Source organism: Carcharhinus amblyrhynchos, chromosome 24 (assembly GCF_965287045.1).
Source record: "Carcharhinus amblyrhynchos chromosome 24, sCarAmb.v2.hapA, whole genome shotgun sequence".
Classification (NCBI taxonomy): domain Eukaryota; kingdom Metazoa; phylum Chordata; class Chondrichthyes; order Carcharhiniformes; family Carcharhinidae; genus Carcharhinus; species Carcharhinus amblyrhynchos.
Window position 1 is genome coordinate 33,161,897 of NC_137347.1, and position 26,388 is coordinate 33,188,284.

At 42.0% G+C, this 26,388-nt stretch overlaps 1 protein-coding gene across 4 annotated transcripts in view; it reads right to left on the minus strand.

Annotated features, from left to right (window-relative positions):
- Positions 1–26,388, minus strand: part of LOC145358018 (homeobox-containing protein 1-like) — a 68,028-nt gene that overhangs the window by 39,323 nt on the left and 2,317 nt on the right. For 3 of the 4 annotated variants that reach the window (XM_080211707.1, XM_080211705.1, XM_080211708.1), the window contains exon 2: positions 1,427–1,510. The gene's annotated coding sequence lies outside the window, so the exon portion shown is untranslated. The remainder of the gene's footprint in view (positions 1–1,426; positions 1,511–26,388) is intronic. The other variant, XM_080211706.1, reaches the window with a different exon arrangement.

The following is a 26,388-nucleotide window of genomic DNA, read 5'->3' on the forward strand; positions in this document are numbered from 1 at the left end:
AAGTAGAGGTGTTGAGGGTTTTCTTAACTATAGCGTCGGCATGGAGGGACCAGGACTGGTTGTTAGTGATCTGGACACTTAGAAACTTGAAGCCCTCAACCATTTCCATTTTATCCCCATTGATGTAGACAGGGCCATGTCCTCCACTATGCTTCCTGAAGTCAATGACTATCTCCTTTGTTTTGCTGACATTAAGGGAAAGATTATTGTTATCGGACCAGTTCACCAGATTCTCAATCTCTTTTCTGTACTCCAACTCATCAATGTTTGAGAGTCGATGCACTACAGTGGTGTCATCAGCAAACTTGAAAATCGAGTTAGAGGGGAATTTGGCCACACGGTAATAGGTGGATAAGGAGTGAAGTAGGGGACTGAGAACAGAGTCTTATGGGGCACTGGTGTTGAGGATAATCGTGGAGGAGGTGTTCCTGCCTATTCTTATTGATTGCGGTCTGTGGGTTAGGAAGTCTCAGATCCAGTTGCAGAGGAAGGAACCGAACCCCAGACCACAGAGTTTGGAGATGAGTTTTGTAGGAATAATCATGTTGAATGTAATTGTGGTTGACCATAAGCTTCCCTCTGAAATAGTTTAGTGAGTCAGTCAATTCATGAGCAATTAGAGATGGGCAACAAATGCTGGCCCAGCCGGCGACGCTCATGTAAGAATAATGAAAAACTAAATCAAATGCGACAATCCTCAAATAGCCACTTTGAAAGTACATGCCACAACTTCAAATGTCTGTGGTACGGGGCTGTTTACTCACAGAGGAAAAATGTTGTCACTGATGTGTGTTCATAGAGGTCTTAGAATCCCTACAGTACAAGAGGAAGCCATGCAGCTCACATGAGTCCGCACCAACTCTTGACAGAGCATCTTATCCAGGCCCTATCCATGTTTTTACTCCATAAATCCCCCTAATCGGGCACTATGGGGCAATTTAGCATGGCCAATCAAGCTAACCTGCACACCTTTGGACTATTATCTGTACACTGCTGTTTGAAATGATCCTTCAAGTCAGTCATATCACAGTAAACTGTTCCCAATGGTGTAAGGATCAAGACCCAGATAACTCAGATCTAAGGCCACTGGCAAAAGCAATGGCAACACTAGGAAAACCTTTCTCACACAGTGAGTTATTAGAACCTGGAATAGAGTTCCTGACACTGTAGTGGGAGCAGGTTTAATCAAGGCACATAAAAGGGAATTGGATCACTACATGATTAAGAAAAATGTGCAGGGCTACTAGGAAAAGGCAGGGAAGGGGCACTAGGTGATTTGCTCCTGTAACTATTCCATGTTTCTACGCAGTTCTCACAATTCCTCATGATACAAATAGTCAAAATGCACCAGCAGGTCATGCACCAACCTTGCTCCCTCATTGACTGTCAGTTTAAATAAAATATTCCAGAGGAACAAGTTACTAACCTGAAGTGCAGGAGCTCCAGTTACTACAACTCTCCACATCTGGGCCTCCTCGAATTATAAACAGCTCCTGTCCTCTTGGCCTTTCTTGTGCAGCATGGGGAAATCCACAAAGGAGGAAAACAAAATAAGTCTTACATAAATTTTAAAACCAGTCCACTACCAGAAGTATTTGGCTCCACAAATTCACTGCATTCTCCCCTTACCAACTGGAGATTTCTTACAAACCTGACCAAACGTAAATCAGCAGGTTAATATAAACTGTGCCAATTTTCGTGAGATTTGCCAGCTGAAATTTATCGGAATGTCTCTGCAGGAGAAGCTACAATTTGAAAAACAAATTTTTGCTGAATATGGTTCACAGTGGTTAGTCTTAACATGATGACAGGAGAAACAGGTATTCCATTTTGAATTTAAACCTAATCTTGCAAATTCATCTGTCTGTATGAACACTGTTTTGCCACAGTACCAGCTGCATGGCAACTATATCGTACATGTTAACTGACCAAATTCCTTTAGAGCCTCAAGTTTAATCGCGTACACCTTTGATGACAATTTTCTCACACTTAACAGGGCAAGAATTGATTCCAGCTAAACACAGACAGAGGACTTATCATTAATTGTATTCTCTAAACAAGCTACAACGCTGTAAATTTGTCATTGACAAACTGCTTCCAGCTGTTTTGCAAACAGCTCCCAGCCTGTGGTTTTCAAATTTAAAGTTTTTTAAAAACTTTATTCATTAGTGCCACAAGTAGGCTTACAATAACATTGCAATAATGCTACTGTGAAAATCTTAGTCGCCACACTCTGGCACCTATTCAGGTGGATTTACTGAGGGAGAATTTAGCATGGCGAATGCACCTAACCAGCACATCTTTCGGGCTGTGGGAGGAAACAAGAGCACCTGGATGAAACCCACGCAGACATGCGGAGAACGTGTAGACTGCACACAGACAGTGACCCAACCCAGGAATTGAACCCGGGTCCCTAGTGCTGTGAGGCAGCAATGCTAACCACTGTGCCACCGATGTTTGTAGTTAGCAAAAGGCTGCCGAGAGGCTGAAGGTCGTTACTCTTAAAGGTGTTTAGATGAAGTGAGTGACAAAGTGGTGACTGAGGAAGGGAGCAAACAAGAACACAAATAATCCTCTGATGGAGTACCAAGGGAGAGAATCCACCAATGTGGAATTTGTCAAGTCTTTGACGGACTGTCCACCATTCAGGTCGACCATAACTAAAGTGATAATATATCTACTCCTTGAAGTTTTCTAGGAACATCGAATCTAGAAACAGGAGTAGGCCATTCAACCCTTCGAGCCTGTTCTGCTATTCATTTTGATCATGGTTGATCATCGAATTTAATTACCTGATCTTCCCTTCCCCCTAGAGGTCATTTGATAAAGTGACAAATCAAAGGTTATTGCAGAAATTAAAAGCTCGTCATGTCAGGAAAAAATGTATTGGCATGGATTAAAGATTTGCCAAATAACAGGAACTGAAAAATGTCAAATGACTGCACTTCATTAATGGCACTGTGCTCATTTTTAACTCTTTTTTAAATGGGGGTAATGCACGAATCAAACAAGCAGTCAGCATAGTACAGAATTTATTCATGTTTACTTAATAACTTCTGTGAATGGCAAAAGAAACAAAAATCCCATATTATACTCCATTGCATCCGTTTGTGAATTTTAGTATAAGCAATCCACAGGACAGCAGCAATGTCTGTATGGGATTCCCCTGCACAGAAAACTCTCTGGCCAGAATTTTATATCATTTGAGTGGGTGTGCAGCTGAGCCGACAGCATGTGAAACTGTGTGAGAAGACATCGAGCACAGTCATCACGCACTCGCGTGATATTTCATTCAGCTGGCCCACAACGGTCAGAAGCATGCCCGTGGACAAATAAACTGGAAATTAAGCCCATTAAGGAGTCATTTGAAAGTGATTTTATGTGGCCTGTCCACTTTTAAAGTTGGTGAATGGGCAAATTGCTCATCAAGGTTTTGCAATAACCTCAGTGTAGGCCGCGATGAAATGTCCAGGGTGAATATAATGTTAAAAATTTCTGGGGATTGATGCTTTCTGAGTTGTGATGTCAGGTGCTTGAATATGCAGCATAGACACAATTTGCTGTATTTTTTAAAACTTATTTAATTTGTACAGGTCTGCAGCTCACTGAGACAGAATCACAGCAGCTGTCTGAGAGTTTGTCAAAAGTGCCCGCCCACATCCTCACTTTTCTGTGTGCCGCCCTCTCCTCCCTCACTGCACCTCCCGCACTTGGACTTTCCTGTTTATGTGGCTGAGCTATTCACTGAATAAACTCACGAGCCATCTGGCAGCTTCTTAATTACAGAAGTAAATTTAAGCTTCCTTGACTGAGCCATTTACAATGTCATAGCTTTGAGTTGTATGTAGTCACCACAAGGTTTACTGCTTACTTTCGGAGTTCCAGCACCTAGAGACGATAAAATCTAGGCTTCCAGCACTGAGCCAGCCACTCGGCCAACCACTCAATGTAAAGATGTTTGTGGTTACCACACTCCCAGTGGGTCATTAAACTTTCACGAGGAAATCAAGCCAGGTCAGGCAACAACATGACGTTGAGCAATTCGCTGGCATCTTATACCTTTTTTTGGGGTATTTTCAAAACCAGAAACCTGCATTCATCATACGTGGAATGCTTTATTTATTGTGCATTAAGGAAAAACATTCATCACGGTAAGATTAAACTTAAGATGTTTCAGAATTGGCTATGTGTTTGAAACCAACAAGTAAATATTAACACATGAAGGTGTTTCCCAAATATACAATGAACTTACAGCACAGAAACAGGGGCCGCGATTTTTGCATCTCGACTGCAACTTTTCTGGTGGGTTGGGATGGGAGATGAGCATCACTGGCCTTGTTCCGGGATTTGTGCATGCGCTGGGAATGCATGCATCTCCCAGAACAGTCGCAGGACAGACCACAGGACACTTTGCAGATGACACTAAGATGGCTGGACTGGCAGACAGTGAGGAGCAGTGTCAGACAATACAACAGGATATAGAAAGGCTGGTATATTGGACAGATAAATGGCAGATGGAATTTAATTCTGATAAATGTGAGGTGATGCGTTTTGGAAGAAATAATGTAGGGGGGAGTTATATGATAAAGGGTAGAGCTATTAAGAGTATAGAAACGCAGAAGGACCTGGGGGTACAAGTGCACAAGTCTTTGAAGGTGGCAGTACAGGTGGAGAAGGTTGTGAAGAAAGCTTACGGTATGTTAGCCTGTATAGGAAGGGGCATAGAGTACAAGAGCTGGCGTCTAATGTTGCAGTTGTATAGAACGTTGGTTAGGCCGCATTTGGAGTACTGCATCCAGTTCTGGTCGCTTTACTACCAGAAAGACGTAGAGACCCTGGAGAGAGTTCAGAGGTTTACCTGGATGCTGCCTGGTATGGAAGGACTGGGTTATGAGGAAAGATTGGGCAAATTGGGGCTGTTTTCCTTAAAAAGACTGAGAATTAGGGGAGATCTAATAGAGGTGTATAAGATTATGAAGGGTATAGGTACAGTAAACAGTGGTAAGCTTTTTCCTAGATTGGAAACAAATATTACGAGGGGCCACGGGCTTAGGGTGGGTGGGGCGGGGGGGGGGGTATAATTTGGATGTTAGGGGGAGGTTTTTCCACACAGAGGGTTGTAGGGGTATGGAATACACTGCCAAGTAAGGTGGTGGAGGCAGGCACGCTGGAGTTGTTTAAGGGATACTTAGATAGGCACATGAGCAGGATGGAGATGGAGGGATATAGGAGACTGTTTTAAATAAGGATCAAGAGCCTTGGGATGTCCCTGGGAATCAATTGATTCCTATGGACCTTCCAACATATTTTCCGGCTCACTTGTTTTACTTTTGAGCTTCTGCGGATTCCCTTGAATGTTTGCATAAGATGTACATGTTATTGATGTTTTTCTCTTTTAATCCACAGGTGCTTCAGTCCATCTTGTTGTCTAACAAGGGGCATACCCGCGGTGGGTCGTGCGAGGGCTGCTCTTGGATGTTTCAAGAGTAGCCTAGTGCTTCACGTCATTAGTGTACTCTTAAACTGGACCAGCTGATGGGCAACACAACAGCTCAGTGACTACCACTGTTTGCTGTGCAGATACATGGATTTGGGCCAGTGTCTGTGGGAGTTTGCGCATTCTCCCCATGCTTGTGTGGGTTTTCTCCGGGCGCTCCGGTTTCCTCCCACACCCCAAAGATGTGCTCTTAGGCTGATTGGTGAAACAAATTGTCCCTAAATTAGTCTCCCCTCAATCTGGTTTCCAACGTGGAGTGCCATAAACGTAGACAAGGGTCATGGGTGGAAGAAGGGACGCATTGTTGAAATGGCGGCGCGGGCTCGTTGGGCTGAAGGGCCTGTTTCCTGTGCTGTGTTGTTCTTTGTTCATACTGGAAACTGACGGGAAGGCAGGTAAGTAATGTGAATCTTTTTTTAACATGTCTTAAATTTCTTTTGAATTTAATTATCAGGAACTTACTGTTCCCGACTGAATCTCCCACCCCTGCCAGAAGTACTTCATTCTGGCGGGGTTTAGAGTACCTCCCCATGTTCAGGGCACCTGCGGGAGACCCCACTGGAATGAAGGAGGGGGTGGGGGAGGGGTCGAATGGTGGTGGAGGGTTGCCCCCAGGATATGGGCACCCTGGCAGTGCCTGCCTGTGCTCCATCACAGGCTAAGGGCAAAGTGCCCATGCCTGGGGGACACCTTGACACCAGTATCAGGCAGTGCCAAGAGGGGAGGGGAGGGGCGCAGGGCCTTTTGTGGGCGAGGCCTAGAGGTGATCAGTGCCACTCTGCAAACAGGATAGGTCTGGGATGGAGGGAGGGCAGTGATCAGGGTGGGGAGGGCCCTGCCGGGTTGAGGGTATCGCCACTGCTGGGGAGGGGGTTCCTGGAGGGGCAGCACTGTGGGGGGTCCTGGACTGGCCAGCGATTGGGCTGGCCAACAAACGGGGAGTCTGACAAATCAGGGTCACTGCGCATGTCCAGGGTTCCAGAACCGCCTGCTCCCCGACGTGGGTTTTTAATGACATTCACGATTGGGACCTCAGCAGTGCACAGAGTGCAGAGATTTGGGTGAGGAGTTGAACTGACAAAACAGTCAGGATCCAGCACAGTTTTCCCGCCAATTCAGCACTTTTGGGAGAATTGCACCCAAGGTTTTTGACCTAAAGTCTGTCTATGCCCCATTAAAGCTTCCTCATCTTCTTATTCATATAATGCTTAGCTTAACCCTTTTCACTCTTATACTTATCTAGTTTCCACTTAAATTACTTTTTTATTGACCTTTCCCATTCCCTGTGAGTTCCGCATTCTCACCACTTTCTAAGTAAAGAAGTTTCTTCTGAATTCCCTATTTCTTGGTGACTAACCCACATTGAAGACCTCTAACTTTGCTCTTTTCCACAAGTTGAATCACTTTTCTGTATCTACTCTATCAATCCTTTCATAATTTTAAAAGACCTCTAACGGATCATGCCTCATCCTTCTCTTTTCAAGAGAAAGGAGATCCAGCCAGTGTATCCTTTCCTGAGAGGTAAAACCTTTGCAATATCAGCCTTGCAAAATCTTTGCGCCCTCTCTGGTGCTTCTTTATCCTTTTTATAATATTGCAACCAGAACTGTACAAAGTACAATACTGTTCTCTAATAGAAGTACAACATATAACTTCTCTACTTTTCAATTCTATCCCTTTAGAAGTAAACCCAAGTGTTTGGTTTGCTTTTTTTAGGCTAAGAGTGATGTAAAAGAGGGATTATATTGAAGATTAATTTTCCATTTGACCGTCTCTACAAAGTAAACTGTAAAACTGAGACATGGCTCCTAAAGACAGCAACCTGACCTCATTCTAAACTAATTTAGCCACCACTGAATTACAGTAGAAAAAGCTTCAAAGAGCAATTTGAATCTGTATGATTCCACATGTTTTGTTACTGGAATTCACTATAAAATAAAACGTAATGTAAAACAGCAAAAGAAATTCTGTTTTCGATGGAACAAAAGAGTCAAGGAAAGGAACTATAAGATTACTAGTTTAATCATAGCCACCTACCCAACCTTTACATAAGCCTTTTAATGTCTAATAAAGCAAAAAAAAATCCTTATCCTAAATATAGAATGAATGTTTCAGATTTCACTGAAAACACTAGAAAGTCCCTCTAAACTAAGGGAACATTAGTTTTGTAGAGAAAATGCTACTTTTATCAATGTTTTTCCATTTAATTGTCAGTTTCTCTCAGAAGCTCCTACAGTCAATGTTTAAACGCCATGTATTTATCCTACAACAGAATATCTGAGGAAGGATGTCCTTGCTATTGAGGGAGTAAGTATATGTTTGCTAGGTTGATTCCTGGGATGGCAAGTCTGTCACATGAGAAAAGTTGGTGAGGATTATATTCACTGGAGTTTAGAAGAGAGGGGATTTCATCAAAACTATAAAATTCTAACAGGGTTATACAGGGTAGATTCAGAAAGAATATTCCGAGAGTGGCAGAGTCCAGGACTAGAGGTCATAGTTTGAGTGCTCAGCAGAAATTTATTCCGATGGTTAAAAAGGACAGTAGGAGGAGAGGTAATAAGCCGTGGGTAACGAAGGAGGTGAAGGAAAGTGTTAAATTAAAAGCGGAGGCGTTTAGAGTAGCTAAGAGTAGTGGGTGAGAAGAGGATTGGGAGAGGTTTAAATGTCAACAAAGATTGACAAAGAAGTTGATAAAGAAGGGTAGGAGAAACTATGAAGCTGGGCTAGCACTTAATATAAAAAAGGATAGCAAGAGTTTTTATAAATATATAAAAAGGAAGAGGCTGGCTAGGGTGAACGTTGGTCCCTTAGAGGATGAGAAGGGGGACTTAGTGGTAGGGGATGGGGATATGGCTGAGGTCTTGAATAACTTTTTTGTTTCTGTCTTCACGGAGGAGGACGTGAATAATTTGCCAGGTGTTAGAGATGGAAAGGTGGTAGGACTGGAGGGTCTTAATGACATTACTGTTACTAGAGAGGCGGTGCTCGACAGACTGGAGGGGCTGATTGTGGACAAGTCACCAGGACTGGATGGAATGCATCCGAGGGTTCTGAAAGAAATGGCAGAGGTGATAGTGGATGCCTTGGTGGTTATTTTCCAGACGTCGCTGGATTCCGGGGAAGTGCCGGAAGATTGGAAAACGGCTAATATTACCCCGCTGTTTAAGAAGGGTGCCAGGCAAAAGGCAGGGAATTATAGGCCGGTTAGTTTAACGTCTGTTGTAGGTAAAATGTTAAAATCCGTCATCAAGGAGGAAATAGCGAGGCATCTTGAGGGGAATTGCTTGATAGAGCAGACGCAGAACGGTTTCGTTAAAGGGAAGTCGTGTCTGACAAATTTACTGGAGTTCTATGAGGATGTGTTTAGGGCGGTGGATAGAGGAGAGCCGATGGATGTGGTCTTTCTGGATTTCCAGAAGGCGTTTGACAAGGTACCTCACAAGAGGTTATTGCAGAAGGTCAGGGGACACGGAGTTGGGGGTAGGGTGTTAGCGTGGATAGAGGATTGGTTGTCAAATAGGAGGCAGAGAGTGGGGGTCAATGGGTGCTATTCAGGTTGGCGGATGGTGACTAGTGGAGTGCCCCAGGGGTCGGTGCTGGGGCCTCAGCTATTTACCATTTATATAGATGATCTGGAGGAGGGAACCGAGTGTATGGTGTCAAAATTTGCTGATGACACCAAGATTGGTGGAACAGCAAATTGTGCGGAGGGTGTGGAGAGTCTACAGAAGGATCTAGATAGGCTGGGCGAATGGGCCAGGAACTGGCAAATGGAATTTAATGTTGGCAAGTGCGAGGTGGTCCACTTTGGTAGGAATAATGGTAGGAAGGACTATTACTTACGTGGCGAAAAACTGCAGCAGGCGACGGTGCAGAGGGACCTCAGGGTCCTTGTGCATGAGTCGCAAAAACCCAGCTTGCAGGTGCAGCAGGTGGTCAGGAAGGCAAATGGGATGCTGGCCTTCATAGCGAGGGGGATTGAATATAAAAGTAGGGAGGTCTTGCTGCAGCTGTATAGGACATTGATGAGGCCGCAGCTGGAGTACGGTGTGCAGTTTTGGGCGCCGTACTTACGCAAGGATATTTTGGCCTTGGAGGGAGTGCAGAGGAGGTTTATTAGGCTGATGCCAGAGTTGAGGGGGTTGGGCTATGAGGAGAGGCTGAATAAACTAGGCTTGTACTCGTTAGAGTTTAGAAGAATGAGGGGGGATCTCATTGAGACGTATAAGATGATGAATGGGATGGATAGGATAGAGGTGGAGAGACTCTTCCCGCTCAGAAAAGACAGTAGGACTAGGGGGCACAGCCTCAAGATAAAAGGGGGGCGGTTTAGAACGGAGTTGAGGAGGAACTTCTTCACTCAAAGGGTGGTGAATCTCTGGAATTCTCTGCCCATTGAAGTGGTGGAGGCTACCTCGCTAAATATTTTTAAGATGCGGGTTGATGGGTTTTTGATAAGAGAGGGGATTAAGGGTTATGGGGAGAGGGCGGGAATGTGGAACTGAGCCACGACAGATCAGCCATGATCTTATTGAATGGCGGGGCAGGCTCAAAGGGCTAGATGGCCTACTCCTGCTCCTATTTCTTATGTTCTTATGTTCTTATAAGGGTAAATCTTTTAGAACTGAGATGAGGAGAAATTTCTTCAGCCAGAGAGTGATGAATGTGTGGAATTCACCACCACAGAATACAGTTGAGGCCAAAATATTGTCTGATTTCAAGAAAAAGTTAGATATAGTTTTCAGTTTAAGTGTATTTATTTGTCAGAAGTAGGCTTACATTAACACTACAAAAAAGAGTTACTGCGAAAATTCCTTCGTCATCACACTCCGGCACCTCTTTGGGCACACAGAGAAAATTTAGCATGGCCAATGCACCTAACCAGCACATCTTTTGGATGGCGGGAGGAAACTGGAGGACCCAGAGAAAACCCACACAGACATGGGGAGAATGTGCAAACTCCACACAGGCAGTGACCCAAGTCGAGAATCAAACTCAGGTCCCTGGTGCTGTGAGGCAGCAATGCTAATCACTGTGTCACCCAGGGGCTAAAGGGATCAAGAGAAATGGGTGGGGGTGGAGAGAATATGATCAAAATGAATGGCAGAGCAGGCTCAAAGGGCTGAATGGCCTACACTTGCTTCTAATTTCTATGTAATAGAGTTGCACAATCATTAATTAAAAATGCTAAGATGATATTTTCTGTATAATTAACACCAAGAAAAATAAGAAGAATATCTCATTTTACAAATGGCTTGTTCTACCATTTGCAGATATTCTGCCTCCTGTGATTATGTTACAGGTGACTGCAGCTGTAACTCCCAATTGTGTAAATAAGCCTAAGTTACTGAACTGTAATATTAACCATTTAAAAGAGAAATTTGTGTATTGTCTAAAACAACAGATATTGGGGAAGGTAAAATATACCACAGTCTAGGCCATTAAATTGTGCCAAAGGCCTGAACTTAGACCAGTGTTTCACTTGAAGGCTACTGGCCGGAATGTTCAAATAATTTGTATTCAAGGATAACGATGAGGGTCTATGCCCACAATTCCTCATGTTGTGTTCCTGATTTCAACTGTGTGGTAGAGTCACCAGGTGGCCCTTTTCACTTGTGCTAATTACATCTGGATTTCCCACCCCTTTACAGTTTATTCACTTGAACAAAAGAAGGCGAAACAACACTGAATCTTGGGAAAATAGGGACAGGAGAAGGCCATTCAGCCCTTCAAGCACATTCCACAGTTCACAACTAGATCATGACTGATCTGTACACTGACTCAATTCATCGGCCTTTGCTCCAGATCTATTACCAAGGGGGAATTTTATGGAGGCAAACCAGGATTCAGCTGCCGGCTGGAGAGTTGGTGAGAGACCCACCAATCAGACAGTTGAGGGATCTTCCAAGAGATCAGAGCCTGGGGTGGGAATCCCACCCACTGAAAGCTGCTGGCCAATCAGAGGCCGGTAGCTCTTTTGCTCACAGCACCACTGCTGGGGCAGTGGTTGTTGCCAGAGCGACCCCCACCAACGGTGCAGAACACCTGATGGCGAGAGGAGTTCTGGGAGTGGGGTCATGGGGGTGGGTGTGCAAGGCAGTTGGAAGCAAGCTTGCCAGGGTAACTCTCCATAGGTCCCCATTCCTGATCATGCACAAAATGCCTTTGAACAATGGCAAATCCACCCAGTGGCAGTAGGAAGAGGCCCGTAATTAGGCATTAATTGCCCTGTAGGGGCCTCAATTGGCAGTGATGCAACAAGGTCATCCATGGCCTGCCCACCTTGGACTTAGCTGAGTGGAGGTGCCAAGTCATCACACCCCACCCCCTTCCACCATTACACCAACTAAATACCCGCCCCACCTCCAAACTCACCAGAGCATAAAATACTATCCTGGAATAGTAATATTGCTGAATTTTACGTCAGGGAGGAAGTTTCACAGCCGGCTGAAAGAGGGTCCCAAGACTGAGTGAGTAGGTTGTGGTCAGGTTGTCATCCAATTGAAGATGACTACCTTCCTCTCAGAGCTGCCATCCCAATCAACTGAAACAACTCCATGATGGTTTAGCCTAGGACACCATCAGTCTTTGCTGGCAGTAATTACCAGCTCTAACCAGTTGCCTAATTAACTAAACGTGCAACTGCCACTTGCAAGCAGTTTGTTTATCACTAACACTATGGAATAAACCACAAGATTAGTATTTAGCTAAATGCAAAATTTAACTAAATTTTGGAAAGAAATCAATCCTTAAAATTCCCACATCTCTGAACTTCGTGCTCTGTACAGTCAACAATACAGTAGAGATCGTGCATTAGAAAAGCCTCATTTATAAACACATTTACAGTATTGTACTAAATTCTATTCTCATTTTTAATCCCAGAAAACCGTCATGACTGAGCAAGCAATTTTTTAAGATGATGGTAGAATAAAATGGCCATAATGTGTGTGGAGAGGCTACACCACCCATTAGCCCCTCAGAATGTAAAATGTTTTCAGAGACAATCATGTTTTTGAAAACACATTTAATCTTAAACTTTCAGAAAGTTTTTTGATCCAATATATAAATGACCTTTTGTTTTCTATTAGAAATGATCATTTGTTATAGTATTATGGCTGTGTATTTAATTATTAAATAATAATTGCAAGAGCAATTAAACCAGCCATGATACAGTATTTTAAAATGTTGCCTGAAATATTTAATTCTTTATAAATTATGATCATAAATGATTATGATCCCAGGACATTGTGGGAGGCTAGGGAGGAAACTGTGGGTCCCCTAGCCGTGATATTTGAATCATTGATTGTTAGAGGTGAGGTGCCTTAAGATTGCAGAGTGGCAAATGCCTTTGTTTAAAAAGAGCTGCAGGGAAAATCCTGGGAACTACAGGCCAGTGAGCTTCACATCTGTGGAGAGTAAATTGTTCCAAGGTATTTTGAGAGACAGGATCTATAGGCATTTAGAGATGCAAGTACTGATTAGGGACAGTTAGCATGGCTTTGTGAGCGGAAAATCATATCTCACAAATTTGATTGAGTTTTTTGAAGGGGTAACCAAGAAGGTAGCTGAGGAAAGTGCAGTTGACATTGTCTACATGGACTTTAGTAAGGCCTTTGATGAAGTACCACATGGTAGGTTGTTGCATAAGGTAAAGTCTCAAGAGATCCAGGGTAAGGTATTTAAATGGATCCAAAATGGCTTCTTCACAGAAGCCAGGGGGTGGTTGTAGAGAACTGTTTTTCAAACTGGAGGCCTGTGACAGCAGTGTGCCTCAGGGATCAGTGCTGGGTCCACTGTTACTTGTTATTTATATTAATGATTTGGATGAGAATATAGGGGGCATGGTTAGTAAGTTTACACATGACACGAAGATTGGTGGCATAGTGGACAGTGAAGGAAGTTATCTCCAATTGATAGGGGATCTTGATCAATTGGGCCAGTGGACGACGAATTTAGACAAATGCGAAGTGATGCATTTTGGTAGACTGAACCAGGGCAGGACTTACTCAGTTAATGGTAGGGCATTGGAGAGAGTTCCAGAACAAAGAGATCTAGGGGTACATGTTCATAGCTCATAAAGTGGAGTCACAGATGGACAGAGTAGTGAAGAAGGCATTTGGCATGCTTGGTTTCATTGGTCAGAACACTGAATACAGGAGTTGGAATGTCTTGTTGAAGTTGTATAAGACATTGATAATGCCACACTTGGAATACTGTGTGCAATTCTGGTCAGCCAATTATAGAAAGGATATTATTAAACTAGAAAGAGTGCAGAAAAGATTTATTAGGATGCTACTGGGACTTGATGGATTGAGTTATAAGGAGAGGCTGAATAGACTGGGACTTTTTCCTCTGGAGCGTAGGAGGCTGAGGTCTATAAAATAATGAGGGGCACAGATCAGCTAGATAGTCAATATCTTTTCCCAAAGGTAGGGGAGTTTAAAACTAGATGGCAAAAGTTTAAGGTGAGAGGGGAGAGATACAAAAGTATCCAGAGGGGCAATTTTTTCACACAGAGAGTGGTGAGTGTCTGGAACAAGCTCCCAGAAGTACCAGTGGTGGCCGGTACAATTTTGTCTTTTAAAAAGCATTTGCATAGCTACATGGATACGATGGGTATGGAGGGATATGGGCCATATGCGGGCAATTGGGATTATCTTAGTTTTAAAAAGAAAAAGGATGGCATGGACAAGTTGGGCCGAAGGGCCTGTTTCCATGTTGTAAACCTCTATTACTCTATAAACTTAATAAAATAAAAATGATGATTTTGATTCAGGTCAAGATTAAATCTTCCGTGAAAGTGGGTTTCAAATCCCATTTGTGATATAAGGTGGAATATTTTCTCTATTCTTTCAGTGAGTGTTGCTGGCAAGGCCAGCATTTGTTGCTCATCCCAATTACTCTGGAGACAGTGCTAAGCCTTCTTCTTGAACCATTGCAGTCCATCTAGAGTAGAAACAACCAGAGGATTCCTTTTCCACTTCAGCTGTTTGGTACAACTGAGTGTGAGAGAGAAGTTAAGAATCAACCAGGTTGCTGAGGGTATGACCAGGCCAGGCCAGATAAGGACAACAGATTTCCTTCTGTAAAGTACACCAGCGAATGAGATGGGTTTTACAACAATCAGTTTAATTTCCTCCACTACTGAGACTAGCTTTTAATTCCAGATTTATTTATTAATTCAATTTAAATTACACCAGCTGCCATGGTGGGATTTGAACACGTGTCCCCAGAGCATTCGTCAAGCCTCTGGATTACTAGTTCAGTAACATTGCCATGACCACGTCACTACCCCCTTTTATCACAGACTTCATTTATTTAACATGCAGTTGCCTTACAATACCAGATCTAAGAGATAGCCTTTCAATTGAGTAAACTGAAAGTCTTAGTATTAAGTATTCTGCTCTCTTTAGTTGAATATTTTTAGGAAAGGTGTTTCTGTTAGTGTGCCTTACTAGTCGTTCAAAATACCAGATGGTTGCTCATACCCAAGGAACTGCATCGCAGTTAGGGTAAGCGTAACAAGGGAGATTGATGGCTAACTTGTATTCCTCGGAATCAAAGGTTTACGGATAAATAAACTTGTTATTAGTGATCATTTTTTAGCATCCTCATTTTTACTCCACTGCAGGAAGACCAATCCATCAGAAATACCCGATAAGTGAATTAAAACAATGTCATTCTTTCCATTGTCTTCAGTCCTTCAACTGGCCTCAAGATAGACCACTTGCTCTTCATGAAGTAAACTGCAGTTACAGCAGCTAATCACAAGGGACACTCACAGATACACCAAATGTTGGAAGTTTGTTACAGTGTGTTGCATGCTACAGGTGATGTTTACAAATCATGGTCAAGCATTAGCTGTACTTTGTGCAACATTTCCAATGTAGTCCTTGACTATTTTCATGAAAATAGCCATACATTAAAAGTTCATCAAGAAGCCAAGAATGAAACTGCTTTGGTATTTTGCTGAACAGTACATGTACAATCTATTAACAATCACCCAATGAAATATGGCTTCGATGAAAGGGTTCCGTAGCAAACTGTGATATCAGTTCTTTCCAAATTTATTCAGTACAATATTTAACTAGTAACTCATGGATTTTCTATTTTTCTGTGATATTGTAATGCTGCTGGTTTTTTTAACAGCTGTTGGAAGTGTAAATTAAACATTTGCTGAGTATTCCGTTTTTACATTTTTTAAATATAACTCCATTATAAAATGCTGTGCAATTACTTAAAAGCCAGAAAACCTCAAACCACAAAGCAACTTCAGATTAGTGCACTGTGCTTCATCAGTATCTAGACACCAATTCATAATTACTATCAGTTTGCAGTTTTGTGAAACTTGTAACCCAAAACAAACCACAAAAACAATTATTTTAATGTCCTGCAATTTTTTTTTGTTTCCATTATAATGAATCAGCACAGAAGCATTCTGCAAGGGTTAAGATAAAAATTAAGGTTTGGAGGGCATTCCAGATAATAACATACATATTTATATCATGGTAAACTTACAATTTCAAACTGAGCTTCTTATGTACCTATTGAAATGTACTCGAATTTAGTTCCTAAAATCATCAGTATGCAAGGAAAGGCTTATCTGCAGTAACTAGATCAGGTCTGATGAAGGGTCATCCTAACTTAAAACATTGGCTCTATCCTCTCTCCACAGATGCTGTTAGACTTGCTGAGATTTTCCAGCATTTTCTGTTTTTGTTTCAGATTCCAGCATCCGCAGTATTTTGCTTTTATTTTAGCTCAGTTATTTGTCTGATGCTGTACTAAACTATTAACAACCTTGGCATCCTATGCTACCCTGGTCTGGTCATACTATCCTCATCATCACCAAAACATCCTGCTTTTGGTTCATTGGATTGCTTGTCTCTTCCCCTTAACTCAACCCATCTCTGCTGAAGCTCTCAGCCATGCCTTTGTTACCTCTACTTAACTATTTCAAAACTCTCCTGGCCAGCCTCCCTTCTTATGCCTTCCGTAAATTTGAACTCATCCAAAACTCTTCAGTCCATATCCGGACTTGAAACAAGACCTACCACCTCTGTGCTTGTTGATCTGCACTGACTCCCAATCCATCAGCCCCTAAATTTTTAAAGTTCTCATTCTGCAAATCCTTGTCTGGTTTTGTCCCTCTCTTTCCTTGTGACCTCCTCCAGCCCTACTAGCCCCTAATAACTCTGCATTCCTCCAATTCTGGCCCCGTGCATCTTCAATTTCCTTTGCACTCAATTTCCTTTGCACCTGTGGCCTCAGCTGTCTCATGGCTTAAGTTCTGAAATACCCTCCCTAACCTTCCCAGTCTCTCTCTCTCTCCCTCTCTTCCTTTAAGACATTTATTAATCTCCACCTCTTTTACCAAGCTTATGATATGTGGCCTTGGGTCAAATTTTACCTCATAACACTCCTATGGAGTGGCTTATTATGTAGACGATGTTATATAAATACAAGTTTGTGCTGTTAATAGGTCCAATGTTCAAACTTCATGTTGCAGATAATGATTTTATTTTTTTTTCATTCTGCGATAGAGGTTCTGGGCATGATACTGTCTCCCAACAACATCCTATTTTGTCTACAGCCAAATATAAGATGTCAAGAAAGATTTGCTTTTCTTTTATGTTGATGGGAAACCATTTTGCCTCCGCTGAAATTTTCACGCAGGAGCGAAGGGGATTAACCCAGATCTTCTTGTTTCAGTGATGCAGGACCTTTCCAATTTTTAGTTACGTCTCTGGTCAATTTTGACAAAAATGCCAAGAAAAAGTTACCTCAGAAAAGCTAATTGGGTGTCAGTAACCAACATTTTTTTCCTCATGTTTCATTGATTAAAGTAGACTTTTATGTTGCTGAATTCCTCATCTTATTAATCTCAGCCGCTGTTATCCTCCATTTCTATAATAACATGTTTAAAATTTCTCACACTAAAGAGATTAAAGGCCTGAATCTTCTGGGGAAGAGACAACTATCATTGGATTGCCATTTGCTTCTACTTTTCTGTGCCATGCCACAGCTTCAATCCAATTTGTGGAGCATACCAGAAATTGGACTCTTTCTTGCAGTGCTAGATTACCAGTAGAAGAACTGCTACAACAAGTCTTTGAACAGTAAAGGAATTAAGGGTTATGGTGAGCGGGTGGGTAACTGGAGCTAAGTCCATGAAAAGATCAGCCATGATCTTACTGAATGGAGGGACAGGCTCAAGGAGCCAGAAGGCCTACTCCTGCTCCAAGTTCTCATGTTCTTAAAATGAGGGCCATTTGCATGCTTAACAGACTTAATTAATTACCCTTTCAATTGTCAGTGGGCATGCTTACAACTCACATTCAACTGCGTCCTCACCTGTCGTCCGAATACACCTTGGCGGGCCTTGTTGCTGTCGGGCGGTGGATGTCCCTTTACGGAGGGATCGCCCCCAATTACATCGGGGACCTGGGGTGGAGGGTGATGCATGCAACCGTTCCACACAACCTTAGGATTCACTGGTTCACAGGCTCCGAAGCTTGCCCCTTCTGTGGCCTTGTGGAGTCCGTGGACCATGTCTATGTTGCGTGTCCTAGGTCGCACTCCCTTTTTGTTTTCCTGAAGAACCTTTTTTAATGTTTTGCTTGCACTTCAGTCCCACACTCCTGATCTACGGGCACCTGGTGTGAAGAGGGGAGGGTTGGGATGGCGACCTCCTCATGAACCTGCTCCTGGGCCTGGTGAAACGCGCCATTTACATGTCCAGGCGATGGGCGATTGAGGGGGTCGTCTATCCTGACTGTCTGCCCCTCTACCGCGGCTACGTTTGCGGCCAGGTGTCCCTGGAGAGGGAGCATGCAGTGTCCAGGGGCGCAGTTGACGCCTTCTGCGCCCATTGGACACAGCAGTGGATGGGGTGCATTATTGACCCTAATAATCACATTTTAACTTAATGTTTTCAAGTTTCCTTTGCACTTTGATTTTGTTCGGGCTGTTCCCCTTCCTTTTGGGGGGCTGCCCCTTTTACTTTGTCCTGATTTAACTTGAGTTTGTTTATTTGGTTTGACCTTAAAAGAGGCCAACTTGCATTCAACTGAAATTTCACACATCAGGGTGCTTGTTGTAATAAATTCAATCAGGGCACTGAGGTTGGCCTATTGGAATATGAACTCCCTGATTAAGGATTGGGCCAATCAGGGAGTCTTTGCCTTGTACTTAACTGGGAGTATCAGTTCCTCTGACACCCCCAGAAGTAGACTGCAATTGATAGCAGTCTGTGTACTGCTGTTAAGAGCTTGTAAATAAAGGGATTTGTTCAAGGGACTTCCGCCTCCGAATACTTATTACACGTGTTTGATGTTTTTCTGTGCAATTCCATGCAGACTTGTGTCAAGCACACACCTGTTCAAACTGGGTAAAATTCTGGCTAATGTCATCAATCTTCACCTGCCCTCTGTTTTCATTCCTTTCTCACTATATGCTCCTCCTATTCATTTAGGCCTCAAATGCCATCCTTCCCCCACACCACCTTCACAGCTACCCATTTTATTTTCCTTTACCTAAATGTGTAATTCTTAGCTCTTACCTGTATTCAAAATTTCCAGATGCTGAGAAACGTGGTGCAAAAATATTGTTCATCACAAGTAGGTAGGGTGAGGAAAGGGCAATTCAGAGAATTGTGAGCCTAAGTTAGACACTGAAGTATAAATGGAAAACATACAATAGTAATTTGATCCAAGTCACTAATTTATAGTTTTTACAAAAATATACTCAGTTGCTGAATTTGACCTGCAAAATATTGCTGTAAGTTGCATGATTCCAACCAATAAATGTGGATTAATTATATTTGCTAATCTTATTTAAATGACTTTATTAATATGCTTATCCCATAACACACCACATGTTAATATCAAAAAAGCATAACCTTTGATTGACAACAAAGAACGCAAAGGGAAAAATCACTGCTAATATGTTAAGAACATGCTGCAAGGCATACACTTTTTAAAATTATTTCACGGTATGTGGGCATCCCTAATTGCCCTTGAGGAAGCTGTGTTCAGTTGCATTCTTGAATTGCTACAGTCCATGTGTCGTCCAGGATTTTAACTCAGTGACAATGAAAGAATGGTGATATAATTCCAAGTCAGGGTGTTGTGTGTCATGACAGGGAACTTGCAGGTGATTGTTTTCTACGCATCTCCTGTCCTTGTCCTTTTTGGTAGATAGAGGTCATGGGTTTAGAAAGTGCAGTCAAAGAAACTGTGCTGCTGCAACACAACTTAGCTAAACACTACTGCCAGTGCATGTCAATGGTAGAGGAAATGAATGTTTAAGGTGGTGGATGCTGTGTCAGTAAAGTGGGTTGCTTTGTCCTGGATAGTGTTGAGCTTCATGAAGGTTGTTGGAGCTGCACCCGTACAGACAAGTGGAAAATATTCCATCACACTCTCGACTTGTGCCTTATAGAAACTTTGGAGAGTCAGGAGGTCAGTTACTCACTGCAGAATTCCCAGCCTCTAACCTGCTCTTGTAGCCATATTATTTATATGGTTGGTCCAGTTAAATGTTTGGTCAATGGTGACCCTCCCCAACAGGATGTTGATCGTGGGTTCAATTCCAGCTTCAGGTGACTGTGTGAAGTTGGCATTTTCTCCCTGTGTATGCATGGGATTCCTCCGGATGCTCCAGTTTCCTTCCACATTGCAAAGATGTGCAGGTTAAGTTGATTGGTCATGCTAACTTGCCCCCAAGGGGATCAGCAGGGTAAATATGCTTCTAGGTGGGATTATTCTTGGTGCAGGCTTGACAGGCCAAATGGCCTTTCTACACTGTAAAGATTTTATAACCTCTTTTTATGGCCTTAGTTGCCATTTTCTGTTAAATAAAAACTTCAAGTATCCCAAAGCTGCTTTGAAAAGCTGCAAAGAGAAGGCAAATGAGTAAGGGGGTAGGGTGAGTGAATAAATGGGTAGGGTGGGCAAGAGGGTAGGGTGGCAGTTGGGTTGAGCAGTTAGGCAAGTGGGTAAGGGAGCAGGATGGTTGAGGGGTTGATGGCAGGTGAGTATAGCAGTTAAGTAAATGGGTTAGGGGTTGGTTGCTTAAGAGGGTAGGATGGCAGCTGGGCAGGTTGATGAGGTCAGGTCAGGTAGGGAAATTCCCAAAGAGTCATTCCATTGGGACTTCCGAGGGATGCTGTAACACATATTAGGCAGTAGGTCCAGACTCTGAGATAGGAAAATCTGGGCCTTTAGTTTCAACATTTCAATTGGATTGAATTCAATTTCTATTCTGATTTTAATACAGGATCAAATTGCATCTGTACTTTATAGACTACAATAACAGAATGGAATATAGAAAGTAGGCTATATGTGATAAATAATTTGCAATTCACATACAACATATTAAAACACATTATGGTCACCAATAAACAAAGGCCACTGATAACTACCCTAACAATATGTTAAAAGGTCAAGTTTCAATCGGCAAAGGGATAAGGCCGACCTAAAATGTAGCTGTGACATTTTGATCTAATGCATTATTAGCTAAACTCAATTTTTTTCAATCACTGCACTCTTGGCTTGCATTTTCAGAAGTTATACTGTGCACTTTGAAATCTACTGCAGTAACAAACAAAATTACTCTACAATTTATACACAATATAATCAAAAACTAAAATATTGCATTTTTGCACAAGCTGGCCTTTTACGCTGTCACAGGTTGTGCTCTATTATCTGCTATCACAATTAGAGATCCATTTTATTGTTTTGTAAACCATATCTGATCATACCGGAAGTTACAAATCTGAACCATTAAATTTAGCTGTGGGGACAGATGGAACAAAAAACATATACCACAAGTTTGTAATAGTTGTGAAATATGCAAATCTGTGGTGTAACCTAGATCGGAAAATATGAGTGCAAATCCAAATTGTAGATGGTACGAAAGCAGAATTGATTAATTATCTAGATGGTCAATCTTAGGGTTCTGATGACTTACAAAAGTGAGGGAAGTAAAAGACCATTTGATCCATCAAGCCTGCCCGGTCATAATGGCTGGATCTTCATGATTGAATACTTCCTATTCCTCTCCATCCATCCCCCACAGACCATCCCCATTCTGATTCCCTACAGTTTTGAAATGTCCTGGGAGAGACATTAAAAGAAGAGGCACCACACTTCAATTGTTTACCCTGAAAGCACCTAAGCTGCTTCTGCTTTAGTAGAAATATTAACTATTAAAAGCAGAGAAAAAATGCAGAAGAGCCAAAACAAAGCATTCTCAAGCAAGATATTTAATGCCACCATCTGTATTTAATTATTAATGATCTACAAGAGGTTCCAAGAAGTACTAACAGTTAGAAAGCATCTGGTTGCCAAACCAATATAATCTTAACAATCGGTTATTTCAATTTTTGAGTGTAACTGATTGAAAAAAAACGAGTTAAAGCTATTCAGGGTCTTTGAGCATTTCTGTGCTATTCCAATCATTTTAATTAGGATTTGGGCATTACTGGCCTGATTGGCCCTGACCTGAGTGGCTTGGCTAGGCCATTTCAGAGGACATTTAAATAGTCAACCACATTGCAGTGGATCCGGAGTTACATATAGGTCACACCAGGTAAGAATGGCAGATTTCCCTCCCTAAAGAATGTTAGCGAACCAGTTGGGTTTTTGTGACAATTGACAATGGCTTCAACATTAGAATTTTAATTCCAATTTTTACTAAATTCAAATTTCACTATCTGCTGGTGTGGGATTTGAAATCATGATGTGGAGATGCCAGTGTTGGACTCAGGTAAACACAGTAAGAAGCCCCACAACACCAGGTTAAAGTCCAACTGGTTTATTTGGTAGCAAAAGCCACTAGCTTTCAAAGCACTGCTTCTTCATCAGGTGAGTGGGATTTCAGAAATCTGTATTCTGTAAAGAAGTATTCTGAAATTCCACTCACCTGTTGAAGCAGCAGCACTTCAAAAGTTTTTGCTACCAAATAAATCTGTTGGACTTTAACCTGGTGTTGTGAAACTTCTTAGTGGGGTTTGAACCCAGCTCCCCAGGGTAAAGCTCTCTGGATTATTAGTCCAGTGAAACTAACTGCACCACCAACTTCCGTAAATATGTTTATGTCATATTTTTAATGGGAACCTCATTTCAGAAAAGAATTTCCTGTCAATTATGTAATTCAATAGGCTGAGCAATTCTCTGACATTCAGAAATGCCTGCTATTTAAATTGGCATCTAGGATTGTGGGCACAGAAGTAGATTTAAGAGCTCAGTTTGAATATTTCAGTAACATTTTCAAAAAAGCCCTCTTCCTTGCTATTAGTTGTCAGAAGTCTTTGTGGCAACTGGTGTGGTTGTTTTGCAATGCTAATAGTGATACAATGGGTTTCAGTGAATCAGAGAATTGTTACAGTGGGAATCACCCTGTACTCATGCTTATGTTTTTCTTCAGGAATGTAAGGAAAGGCAATGGAAATAAGCCAGACAGGTAGGCTGCATTACCAGCATCTTACACTCACCAATTAGTACCATGACACTTGCATTTACACAGAGAGGTGTAAAGACCTGCCTTTATTAATGAGCTCTGTATGCCCAAAGAGAGGGCATGATTGTAGATCTAATGTCATGAACGCAACCCGTGAATCTTTAATTAACCTGAATGCTCTTAGTTCCGTAAAAGCATTCCAATCACAGTATTCAGACTTTCAGATGCTATTGGAAAAGGCATGTTAGGGAGATCAAAAGTCAACAATACTTGATTGCTCATTGCTGACATAATATCACAAACCATATCTGTATATCCAGATATATCAGTTTGCAAGAACCACAGGGAACTGTTCACAGTCTCCAGGTAGAAAGAACTTCTATATATGCAGCATCTTCCCATTACTTCAAATTCCAATTGCTTCACTATCAATGAAGTCTTTTTGAAATGCACTTATTGCGAAGAAACAAGACAGCAAATTTGCATACAACAAGTGCCCACAAAAGTATTACGACAAGGATCAGAAAACTTTGAGGACTGAATGCTGGCTGGGTCTCTGGAACAAATCTGCTCTTATTTGCATCATTCAGGTCAGTAGGCATCCCTGAAGCAGAGTTAATAAGCACCATTGCCAGTATACAGTTCATTTATTTATTAGTCACAAGTAGGATTACAGTCACGCTGCAATTAAGTTACTGTGAAAATCCTCCAGTTGCCACACTCCAGCACCTGTTCGGATGCACTGAGGGAGTATTTAGCATGGTCAATGCACTTAACCTGCACATCTTCGGACTGTGGGAGGAAACCAGAGCACCCAGAGGAAACACATGCAGTCACAAGGAGAATGTGCAAACTTTACACAAACAGCGACCCAAGCTGGGAATCAAACCAGGGTCCCTGGCACTGTGAGGCAGCAGTGCTAACCACCATACCACCATGCTGCCCCTGTTGCAGTAAATCCTCAGCTGCAGCCACAACTCTGTCTATAATGCCCATACCACACTGCTCTCAGGTTGAGTGTCTCAGAATGTAAAACAAGATGAACTTTCCAAAAGCTTCTCATGTCTTGCAGCTACTTAAGTGGCTCATCCCTTCAAACATTACTGTATCAGAAAATACACCATGTTTTCTGAACTACAATAAAAATCCTTGCTTTCATAGTGCTTTTCATGACCACCTGACGTCGCAAAGCAATATACAGCCAAAAAAGCACTTGTAAAGTATCGTCAATGTTGAAATGAACAAAATAGGGGAGTCAAATGTGTGCATAGCAAGCTGCCACAAACAGCAATTAACATTGACCCAGTAATCTGTTTTTGATGTTGATCAACTCCCCTGCTCTCAATACCACAGGATATTTTACATCCACAAATTTTGCAGTCGAGTATCCTGCATTTGGGGACATCACAGGCGTTAGCACACGCACAGCGCAACGGGATAGTGTAAGAGAATTTGCTCTAATACTTGTAATTGAAATACGTGTGATGAAGCAGGTTCAAAATGGAAGATGGAGTGAAACCAGCATGGCACTCAAAGTATGTTATCGAATGTAATTAGTATAGTAGTCAGACTGATATGACTGAATGAAATATAACCAATATAATTACCCATGTAACCCACCAAAGTTGGTATAGTAAACACTTATTAATGAATATAGACAGTAGCCTCCTGAGGAACACTGGACATTGTCCAGTTGTCCAGCTTAATACGTGACTATAGCAAAAAGGAGAGTAAAATAAACACGTTTTCTTCACTAATTGATCTAAGTTAGCTAAACCACGATTATTGTATAAACAGAATAGTTTAGATAAGGGCAGAGACTGGAACTACCATGGTTTCAAGGGCAAAGAGATGTATTAATGAGGGACCAATCTCAAGCAGGGTAGATAAAGGGCTAGCCCAGAAATAATGATGGCTAAAACAAGGAAATCTAAGGGTAAGATAAGAGTTCTGAGATATAGAGCTGTAATGTGCATAAAAAGACTGTAAGCAGAATGATTCATTGGATTGATCCGGACATCCTGGCTTTATTGTCTTGTACTGGAAAATAAAGTCTACTGCTTGGAGGATTACGACTCAGACTCTCTATTTCAAAAGGTTAAAATCAGTTGTTGTCCTGGGGAACCACGACAATAGCCTCGTCCTGAGCAAACCACCTGCTTGATCATGGTTTCACCCCTGTAGGAACAGGCAGGGCCTGGAGTTAATGTGTCATCTGAAAGACAGTACTTCCAACAATGCAGCACTTCTTCAAACATTAGAGTGTCAGCCTTGAATTTGTGCTCATGTCCTAGAGTGGGACTTGAACTCCTGGAGACATGTACTACCAACTGAGCCACAGCTGAACAGATAAACTTCTCTGCATCACATGCAACTGGACATAACGCCTGATTGAGAGCTGAATGTATTCTCTTAACCTTTTTTTTATATTAAGCATTCCATGGCAATTCCATTCACAAGAACAGAGTCATCTCTGTATCTCCTTCCCCTTTTTTGTAATCCAAGTCACTTGCTAACTTTGAAAGGAGCTAGCAAGTTAGCTAGGACCTTAGGAAAGAAAATCTGCCATTCTTATCTGGTTTGGCTCCATGGAGTCTATATGTGACTCCAGACCCACAGCAACGTGGTTGACTCTTAACTGCCGTCAGTAATGGAAATAAATGCTGGCCTAGCCAGCGATGCCCACATCCCATGTATGAATAAAAAAGAGATATAAAGCAGGAACTTCCTGCATGCAGAAACTATGGTCCTGCGTCTACTCTTCTTAGCTTACTTATTTCTCATCATCTTGACCTTGTGATTACAAATAAAAGTTAAACATAAATTGAAGGAGCAGAACATTAGATCATATAATCACCTTTTAGTTTATCTGTACTCTGAAACAATGCACACAAACTAACCTCTTTTGTTTTCAGTTGCAATTTAAACCAAATACACCACCTATCAAACACATCTCTTTTTTTATTCATACATGGGATGTGGGCATCGTTGGCTGGGCCAGCATTTATTTCCATTACTGAGTGCAGTTAAGAGTCAACCACGTTGCTATGGGTCTGGAATCATATATAGGCCAAACCAGATAAGAATGTGGACAGAATGAAGGAGAAGTTTAGAGAGTGAATTTTGGAGCCTTTCCAGTTTTCTTATCAGCTGACAGTAACAATTCACCCCGAAACATACACATTTGATCTTCACCATATTTCCTGCAGAATAACAATCTGACCTCCTGCAGCTTTTTTTTCTGATATGACTATAAACATCACTCTGGAAAATGATACCAGCACAATTTATTTTCCAGGTTTCTGTTTAAACTAATGTATTTGCATTCAAAATCAAAAGTTAAAACTTATGAAGAAGTTACAGAAGATACCCTTAAGTTGTTGATCAATGGTAATATATTCTCCTACATCACGTTTTACTTGACT